We start from the raw sequence: 11141 nt of genomic DNA, 5'->3' as shown, positions 1-11141 counted from the left end.
ATTGTTACATGTATTTTTTATTTATGGAATTTATTAGATTTGTTTGTTTTAAAATGTATACAATTATTTTAATTATTATATGTATTAAAAAGAATCGCACCTGTGTGAAGTGAGGGGCGCTCTTATCATCATACATCATCATAAATCACATTCTGTGCTCAGCCAATCAAATCATCACAAATGTCATTCCGGCCAATCACAATTTGCATCTTCACTTTTCTGTCCTCACTTTTGGCTTCAATGTGTGATTGTTTGTGTTTACACAAACACGAAAAGCTGGGCATACGTTTTAAATTTCTAAATGTCGTAAAAAAACAGCCAGCCAGAGACAGACATACCGGTAGCTGTCTATAGGAGTGGTTGCACCACTCAAAAATCACACCCGTCTGAATTGAGGGGCGCTCTTATCGTACATCATCAAGACGTAAAATAGACACTATGCCTATTTACTCATGCACTATGACATGTCATATGCCATAAAATTCTCCATTCATTGTCAATGGGAATTTAATGTTTGTTTAAGACCTGCTTGGGATCAAATGGGTTGGATTGGGGGGTCAAATCAACTAATCAAATGATTCCCGAGCGCGGCACGGCTGCAGCTCACCGCTCCTTGGCTGCAGCTCACCGCTCCTTGGCTGCGGCTCACCGCTCCTTGGCTGCAGCTCACCGCTCCTTGGCTGCGGCTCACCGCTCCTTGGCTGCGGCTCACCGCTCCTTGGCTGCAGCTCACCGCTCCTTGGCTGCGGCTCACCGCTCCTTGGCTGCGGCTCACCGCTCCTTGGCTGCGGCTCACCGCTCCATGAGATGGGTCAAATGCGGAGGACAAATTTCACTGCGGTAACGTGTGTGACAAATCGTACGTGGACGGTAACCAAAAGCTGGGTGTAGGAGGGGCTAGCCCCCCTCACAAAATAATGGGATTTTTACTCGAGTCATGACCCATAAAAAAGGGTTTGTGTCCGCGACCCACTGTTTGGGGAAAGGTGCCATGCAGCAACTCCTGAAAACATTCAGGAGTTGCTGAAACACTCTAAAATCAACATTGTCACTGGTATTATGATCTCCCTGCATTTGTTTTCAGACCGTGATCTGCTACAGGATTTATGTGAAGGTCCTGTGTCCTCGAGTAAGACACGAACACTGGCAGCACAGCAGGCACGACTACTGAAGCACGCTCTTAAATGTGAGAAGCGCGTGTGTGCGCGTGCACACACACACACACACACGCACGCACGCACGCACGCACGCACGCACGCACGCACGCACGCACGCACGCACACACCAGTACTACATTCTTTCCCTAGGGGCTGGGGAATGTAACCATACCACCTTCCCTAACCATAACATGCTTAACCTTACCGTACAGACTGTAAGTCCAATTATAATTCTAACCATGGCCATAAACTTATAAGTCCTAAAATAGCCCCTTGCAAAGTGGGGACCAGCAAAATGTCCTCATGTTCTATAATTTTCCCCATGTTACTATCCTTGTGAGGAATGTCTAAAAAAGATGTATTGTTTTGTCTCCACACTGTGCACAAAGGAGAGCCTGTCACATTCCGCCTGTCTCCCTGTCAGTTCCTAAGGTGAAGACCGTGGTCTACTGCACACGCTCAGTGTATCCGGAGGAAAATGAAAAGCTGGTGAAAACAGTCTTAGCGAAAGTAGACACACACACCAAACTGTTGCCCTTCAGGTGAACTCTCACTCACTCACTCTTGCATGCGCACGCACACGCACACACACACACACACACACACACACAACCAGTGTTGGGCAGTAACTATTATAGTTACTAGTAATATATTACTGTAATATTATTACTTTACCCAGTGTAAGGTATTAATTACTCTGCCAAAACAGTAATAATTATTATACCCATTTACTTTGTAAAAAATAGCACATATTACATATTACTCAGGATTTGTTGGCTACCGGTTGAAAACATTTATTTAAAAGGTCAAGAGAGACTGCTGCTTAATTTTAACGCCTTTTAGGGTGATTGGTGACTCTTCTTAATTTGTATTATTATTTATTATTCAAAACAATTGGATTCAGTTCTAAAAGAAGCCGACTAAACAGATTGTGCAGTTGTACATCCCATTTTTGTGTGGGTGGGGGGCGCAAAAGTAACATGTAATATAATATAATATGTAATATATTACTCTTGATTCCAAGTAATAAGTAATATAATAATAAGTAATATATAATAAGTAACATATTACTCTCTTGAGTAATATTGCCCAACACTGCACACAACTGGCATCATCTGTCCGATTTACCTCAAACTCGCCATGCATGTGCACAGTGCCGAGTGGCAATTTGGCCAATTTGGTTGCAGAGAACGGAAAAAAACATGAATGCATTCTGTGAAGGATGCACCGGACCTCTGTGTGGGCTTCCCTGTTTGGCCAAACCGATATGTTTGCTTCACGGATTATTGACCGAGTTGTTCATCACGTTTATGCCACTGCTCCCGTGTTGATTTAGTTGACTAAAACTATGACAAAAAAAAAAGATTGTCGAATACCTTTTTTCACTGACAAAAACGAAATAAAAACCAAATGAAAAATTAGCCATGATGACTAAAACTATGACTAAATAATATGGACAATTTTGTCAATAAATAAAAACTAGACTAAAATGTTAGGGAGGGACTAGTGGAGAAGACATAATTTTATGTACACTAAAACATACATTTTATTCAAAAGAAAAAAATTGCTGTCAAAATCAACACTGCACTGCACTACTACAAGTGGTGGCGAGTGCAATAGAACTATACTGTATGTCATCAACAGGATGTCGGTTTCTGATGATGATCCCCATATCTCCATATATTTTTGAGTGGTGCAACCACTCCTATAGACAGCTATGTGTGTGTCCCTGTTATGTGTCCCTGTGTGAGACTGGGAATGACATGCAGCAAAGGTCGTCGGGATCGGGACTCGAACCCGCGACACGCTGTCAGGCATGCGCCTATACGTGGTACAGTGCGCCTGGACCGCTAGGCCACCGGGCGCCCTATATCTCCATATTTAACCAAGGTACTCTCAGTACCGGGTTCTAGGAGAACAGTCACGACAGATATACTCATTGACTCAAGACAACGGGTATGGAATAAACAGTTATTATGCATTCTCAATTTGCATGGTTCCAGAGTAGGTCGTTGTCTGTTTATTTACTTACAATAGTAAGTACAATTTTGAGGTACTTTTACTTTAGTGGAGTATTTCAAACTTTCAGTACTTTTACTTCTACGCCACTACATTTCAGAGGCAAATATTGTACTTTTACTCCACTACAATTATTTGAAAACTTTAGTTACTAGTTACTTTGTAGATTTTAATTATTACTACAAAACATACACTTAACGCATTGCGAGCTTGTAGATCGATTACTTTTGTTACTTTAAGTACATTTTGATGCCAATACTTTTGTACTTTTACTCAAGTACATGTTGAATTCCAGACTTTTACTTGTAACAGAGTATTTCTATATTGCAGTATTGATACTTTTACTTAAGGAAACATTTGAGTACTCTTTCCACCACTGTATAGTAACAGATACTGCACTGGGTATACTCTAACAATGAGTACTCTAACAGTGAGTACTCTGATCTGAGGTGCGTGGTCCCAGAGTAGGAATAAATTAATTATAATGCATAATGTGGTTTACCATGGCATGTACTGTATATACGCTATACTAAGCTATAGCCTTATTTGCATATTCCTCTGCCTAAGAGATAATTACTGCCAAGTCCCATTATGGTTCCTAATAAGACAAGAACAGAGAGAGAGTATGAGAGGGAAAAAAATATGTTTCTTGATTTTAATAATCCCATGGGTGTGTGTACAGTAGGAATCTGTATTCTAAAGTTTAGTGTGCCTGTTTGTGCATAGCGTATAATATGTATTCATATGCGCGCGTGCGTGCATGCGTGCAGGATTAAAGTGTGAAAGAGATAATTAGAGCTGTGTACACATCTGTGTACTCGTGTGTGTGTGTGTGTGTGTGTGTGTGTGTGTGTGTGTGTGTGTGTGTGTGTGTGTGTGTGTGTGTGTGTGTGTGTGTGTGTGTGTGTGTGTGTGTGTGTGTGTCATCTAATAAAACAGAGCAAGGAAAACAGAAATAACTAGTGGGAATATGCACAGTTTCACTGCAATCGGACTCAGCATTTTGTACAAATGAAAACTTTGGAAGCCAATCTTAGCCAATCAGGATGAAATATGAGAAATCAAACAGACCTTCACATGACTATAGTATAGAGATCATGTGTACCGATTAGAGTGAAATTTGGATAAAATCTGTGTGTTACATAAATTGGCCTCCTGTTGGTGCTATAAAGAGCAGATGTTAAAAATACAGGGCAAAGGGCGGGACGCACGCACGCACGCACGCACGCACGCACGCACGCACGCACGCACGCACGCACACATACTCTCCCCATGCCTTCGGCCTGGTGGAGACAATAAATACAGAAGAGAGAGAGAGCGAGAGAGAGAGAGAAGTTACTACCTCATCTGTCATTTTCTGTAACTAGGCTAATGTAAAGTTGGACTGCAGTTGCCATAGAAAAGCAAGGTAGTTAATCCCAAAGACGAGGGCAGTGGAAGAGGACGTACAGGAGATACAGAGCTGAAGATTTCAGGGAGTCACTTTCACGCCTGCTGCTCATGCTCTCCAACGCGCTGCCTCATCAGCTCTCACATCCCTCCACACACTGCAGTCACCGTCCTAAATCATTCAGCCACCCACTGTCCATATATTATAGTATTCACTTCATGTAGGCTACTGTCACACTGTGGGCTGTCAAATTAGCTTTGCATCATCCCCAAAACACCATACTAAATATTTAACCACTTAAACCCTCTATACTTGACCTCAGTCGACTGTGCACCTGCTGTCCCCCCCCCTCTACAGAACATGTCTTTGCCGGAAATAGCTGATCTACAATTTTAAAGCCCAAACCACACTAGTTGCTACTCCTTGTTGCGACACCATGCAGTCGCAACTCCTTGCAACAAAACGGTTTTAAAGTCGACCACACCAATGCAACTCCTTTTGCAACTGGCATTGCGGGGATAATGGTTGCAAGTAGTTGCAAGTTGCAAGGAGTTGTGTGGCGAATCATTGGTGCGGATGCTAGGGTTCATGTGGTTAACTGGAGTTCAGCTGGATGCCACACAGCACTAAAGTAACTAAACATGGAACGGATTAGAAGCGATGAAGTATTTGTATCAAAAACAGCAACAATCAACCACAGTGATATAGAACAAAGAGGAGATCCGGGCACACTTAATGTTAAAACGAGGAAAACTTTATTGAACCGACATGTTTCGACCTATGCGGTCTTCATCAGGGCTGACAATCAACCACAGTGGCCGCGTTCGTGCACACATACGAAAGCATACCCACAACTTTTCCAGGACTTAAAGTGGCTGGCTGTATGCTCCGTATTCTAACCTGCTTCTGTGCTGCTCCCATAGGGTGAATGGTCCAGTTTTGGCTGAAGGTTCTGGGTCAGGGCTTGACAAGTTCTTCAGGATTGAACCCTCTGAGCACACCAATGGCTGCTTCATAGCACGGCTGGTTAGAGAGGTGAGAGAGACACAAAGGAGAGAGAGAGAGAGAGTTAACAGACATGGAGAGGGTGAGGGAAAATTAGAGAGAAATAATGAATTGTGTGCAGAAAGGGAACTTCTCTCTTAAGTAAACCCTACAGAAAGCTAATTAGAAGAGTGTGTGTGTGTGTGTGTGTGTGTGTGTGTGTGTGTGCTGTCAACTCTCATGCATTTATGTTTTGTTTGTACATGTGTGTGCATGCATATACGTACCTGCACCAGTGTAAAGTGTGTGTGTGTACAGTACGTGCACATACCGTATGTGCACACGTGTGTGTGTGTGTGTGTGTGTGTGTGTGTGTGTGTGTGTGTGCGTGCACGCGCGTGCATGGGTTGTGCATGTGTGATTGCTTTGGGACAAGACCCTTCCAGTAGTGCTGAGGCTGCACTGTTTTACTGTCTGTCTGCAGGGAGGTCAGACCTTTCTGCTTGTCTGCACAGCCAAACGCGCACACGCACGCACGTGCACACGCACACGCACACGCATTATTCCAATGCTCCATAAAAAAAGAAACAGACACCTTAAAGATGAAATACCATTTCACACATTGCAAGGTGATGCAGCCATCTTTCTTCAAGGCCTCCTGTTACTCCTGTGGTTTCTCTGTCATCTACACTCTTTCGTCCTAAAAAGGAGTAGCATGAAAAGGATGCTATAGTTCTTTTGATCCTGATGTGACTGACAACTCCTATGCGCTGCCAGTGCATCCGGGCCGGATCTAGACTTCTTTGACTGGGGGGGGGGGGGGCAGTAGGAAAGAAATGTTGATGGGTCACTCTAGTCTAGCGACTATAGAGCACCGAAGTCTGACTTTCAGTAGAGGGCGCCAATACACAGGTTCATGTATTTTTTTATTTGCAGTGAAATCTCCATAGGGCGATTTTAGGTAGTTTTGGAAAAATAAACCGACCACCCCAGCCTTTCTGTCAGGGGAGTGGCTGTGCGTCGTTAATGATGTTCATATTTGATACAGCCAGTTTCTGGAGAAAATGGAATTAATGTGGCCGCAAAAGCCTTGAAACTACATATGAAGGCAATGTCGCTGCTAATATACGTCACGCCCATCTGTCAACACATTGCGTTCCTGAGATTCCTCGTTGACGTAAGCTCAGCTGGTGGTGACTCGACTCGTACTAACCACGAAACATTAAATATCAATAAAATAAAAATAAACGTAATTAACATTCAGTTTCTGTTGTGCGACAGGCAGATGCAGCCACCCGCCTACCCGGAAATGTAGTCTCTGGGTTGTTTGACTCGTTTCTAACGCTTATTTTGTTACTTTTTGGGTATATTTGTACATTTCCACCTTCAGTCGATGCTTCATATCCATATGAGTGAAAAGGCCGGGGTGATCGGTTTATTTTTCAAACACAGTTCTTATATGAGGCGATCTAAAATCCCCCTATGGAGATTACAATGCAAATAAAAAGTACACGAACCTGTGGACTGACGCCCTCTACTGACAGTGACGTCAGGACTTCGGTCCTGACATCAGTGTGGCCATGGTGGTGGTTCCATCGGCAAAATTCTAACATTAATAATCTTCCTTTGAAATGACATAGAAAAACAACTATGGCCAACAGAGGCTCAGTCTACAGACATTATTTATTTCCATTTAAATGTGAAGTGCAACATGTGTACTGCACCGGATTTTCAATGATTCATGCTGTAGGGTAGGCCTATACTCCTGCGCACACACATGCATCCAATACCAATCAGGTACCATGTGTTCAGTCAGTGCAGTGGTGCTGAATCTAATAAGCATCTGTAATTAGATCTGCAGCCACTCCTACGGTGGTCTCTAGATCCCATCAGAAGTACAGCTTGTCATTCAGTCAGTAGTGTCACTGCTTAGACAGTTCACCACGCCCCAGGTCAATGTCTCCACTGCCATCCATGGGCGTTGCAGTGCATGCTAGAGGGGGTGGGGCGAGAGAGAGAGGAGGATGCAGGACTCAGCAGGAGCATGTCATCTAATCTCGTTAGATGTAGAGAATGTGGTGAATGCATGGAGAAATAAGCCATTTATAGAGAAATGGACACGGAAAGAAGGTTGAGTTAACCACAAATGCCCAATATGATTAAAATAAACATTATACAGTTAATTCAGGAATTCCTTTCAGTTGAATTAGAAAATATAATTAGTTACACGAATGCCTGAAGAAATGCATAAAAATACTGCCAAATCCAATTTATTAACAACATATACTAGTTCATACAAAAATCTTGACCTGCTAAAATGCCATGCCAAAAGTCGGGACAGTAGGGTTAATGTGGTTAATCCAACAGGCAGATTTTTTTTTTTTTTGTAATGTTTTTTTTTGTGGCTTCGCCTTTATTTTATATATTTTATGGAGGGACAGACAGTAGGCTGACAGGAAATGGGGCGAGAGATGGGGGGAAGACATGCAGTAAAGGCCGTCGGGATCGGGAGTCGAGCCCGCGGCACACAGCCAGACTGGATTACCAGCCAAGGTGCCTGGACCACTGAGCCATGGCCCAGGCCCAACTGGCAGACTTGGTCAACATGTTGCTTGTAATGTTATTCCACTACAGACATCTTATTCCACTACATATTCCAGTATCCACTATCCTCAGAGCTGTGCATGTCTATGGATAAGTGAGGATAAAGTAAGAGGGTTGTGGTCGAAGACAGTTAACTGCAGGTTACGTTACACACACATACAAACTCCAGGAAAGTATAAAGATAATAATAATCTGCAGTTGTATAACTGCTGTGCTGCACACAATTCATTCGGGAGAAGACAGTCAGGGGAGTAGCCTTGGTACCCAGGCTTTTATTTTCATTCGTATTAGGGACGCAGAGAGAGAGAGAGAGAGAGAAGTGCAAGAGAAAGAGGGGGAAAGCAGGGGAAGAGAAAGAGTCAGGCAGAAAGAAAGAAAAAGAGATAGAGGGGAGGGTTGAGCTTTTAAGAGATTTAAAAGTATTTTTCCTCTTGTCTAAATTTTGCCACTGCAGAACAAGATACTATTCTCCTTGTGTGTGGGCATTTGTATGCGTGTGTGCGTGCGTGTGTGTGACTGTGTCTGTGTGAGAGAGAGAGAGAGAGAGAGAGAGAGAGAGAGAGAGAGAGAGAGAGAAGGTAATGAGAGAGAGAGAGAAGTGAATGGAGAGAGAGAGAGAAGGGAATGGAGAGAGAGAGAGAGAAGGGAATGGAGAGAGAGAGAGAGAGAGAGAGAGAGAGAGAGAGAGAGAGAGAGAGAGAGAGAGAGAGAGATGAGAGAGAGAGAGAAGGGAATGAGAGAGAGAGAGAAAGGAATGGAGAGAGAGAGAGAAGGGAATGGAGAGAGAGAGAGAGAGAGAGAGAGAGAGAGAGAGAGAGAGAGAGAGAGAGAAGGGAATGAGAGAGAGAGAGAAGGGAATGAGAGAGAGAGAAGGGAATGAGAGAGAGAGAGAAGGGAATAGAGAGAGAGAGAGAGAGAGAGAGAGAGAGAGAGAGGGAATGAGAGAGAGAGAGAGAGAGAGAGAGAGGGAATGAGAGAGAGAGAGAGAGAGAGAGAGGGAATGAGAGAGAGAGAGAGAGAGAGAGAGGGAATGAGAGAGAGAGAGAGAGAGAGAGAGAGGGAATGAGAGAGAGAGAGAGAGAGAGAGAGAGGGAATGAGAGAGAGGAGAGAGAGAGAGAGAAGTGAATGAGAGAGAAGGAGAGAGAGAGAGAGAGAGAGAGAGAGACCACTGCATGGGCAACCAGCTGTCTCTTTGTAGTGTCCTGATGAACCAATCTGTCGCAGGAATTGGATCTCAGTTCTTCATAAAACATACAGAGACACATTAGGAACTCTGTGCTCTCAAATGTTGTGAAGAGAGGAGAATGGAGGCATAGCAGGAGACCATGGGGAATGCAACTGTCATGTTGCACATGAATAATGTCCCAGACTTTATTCTGTGGGCAACCACAAAGACCCTCTGCTATTCTCTCTCTCTCTCTCTCTCTCTGTCCCCTTTTCAAGCACCACCCCCCCCCCCCAATCCCTTTTCCATCCTCTGCAGTTCCATGCATAATCTCAGATCTGTTTCCCATAAAAACCAGTAATGTTAATGTGCTCTTGTGTCTCTCCCTCGCATGCTACTCCTCTCTCTTCCTTTCAGGCGAACACTATTAAGACCGAAACAGTCCAGGAAGTGCTTGCAAGAGCGGCAGCTAAAGGCCTCCTGGATGGAATCGTCTCTGAGAAACCGAAAGCTACGAAAAAGGGACGAGGCGGGAAGAAAGTCACAACCTCAGCCGCCGGCGAATCACTTTCCAAGCCCGTGATAGGACAGGATGCAGAAAGGAAAAAGTCAACCATCGGAAGTGACAAGGTGTTGAAGGGAGCCCGGGATCCAGAGAAGGGTGACGTAGTAGGAAAAGGGGAGCTTTTGAGACATGGGGTGAAGTCAAAACAGCCGTTGAATAAATCCCGCCGAACCTCCGTGGTAACCAAAGCCCGTCCTCATCGCTTCAGGAAGAAAGAAACCGGGTTATGGGAAGAGCACACCGACGCCACACAAACCCTTAAATCCTCCAGGTGAAACTCGAGCTAAAGCTCCCCTCTCTGACCATTCCACCCCAACCACCACCCCCGTCCCTGACAAAGACACCTCGGATCCGCCGACGATGGTGTCCAAACAGCCCAAGTCTGTCCCGCCTACCCCCCAAAACTCCCTCCACTCCCCCGCAGACGCTATAAAACAGACGTTGGGGAAGAAGACGGCGCCCAAGATGGCCGGAAAGCCACGCAAGGAAGTCGGTAAACCAGGAAGTCCAAAAAAAAGCCACGCCCATGGGGGAAAAAGATGAACCCCGTAGATTTGGCGCCGACCCTGACTTCCTCCCCAAGCCTTGGCTCTCTGAGCAGCGGGAGTGACAGTTGTCACTCCTTACCAGACGGGGAAAGTAACTAAGTACATTAAGTACAAGTTTGAGGTGTTCCAAAATTTCCAGTACTTTTACTTCTACTTCTACTTCTACTACATCTCAGACGCAAATATTGTACTTTTTACTCCACTACAATTATTTGACAACTTTAGTTAGTATTATGTACTTGTGGTGCGTGCGGTGCAGCCACTCCAACACACAGCTTTGTCTGTCTGGCTGTAGTAGTACCCATGCCCGATGGCAGCATGGCTGTCCCCATGTCTGTCTGTGGCATGATTGGGGTCACATGAGTCAAGCGCTTGCGTCAACAACAGCTTGACTCCCAACACACTGCACCCCCCCCCCCCATACTTGAAATGGGATATTCTATAAGTCATTTCTACTTTGGTACTTTGAGTACATTTCCAAGCCAATACTTTTGTACTTTCACTCAAGAACATTTTGAATTCCGGACTTATCCATCCACCCATCCATCTTCAACCGCTTATCCGTTGTCGGGTCGCAGGGGGCAACAGCTCCACCAGAGTGCTCCAGGCTTCCCTCTCCACTTTTACTTATAACGGAGTATTTCTATATTGCAGTAATGGTACTTTTATTTAAAAACTGAATACTTTTTCCACCACTGCCGCTCACAC

The sequence above is a fragment of the Electrona antarctica genome (genome assembly GCF_951216825.1).
Source record: "Electrona antarctica genome assembly, chromosome: 4".
Lineage (NCBI taxonomy): Eukaryota > Metazoa > Chordata > Actinopteri > Myctophiformes > Myctophidae > Electrona > Electrona antarctica.
This window is presented reverse-complemented; position numbering follows the sequence as displayed.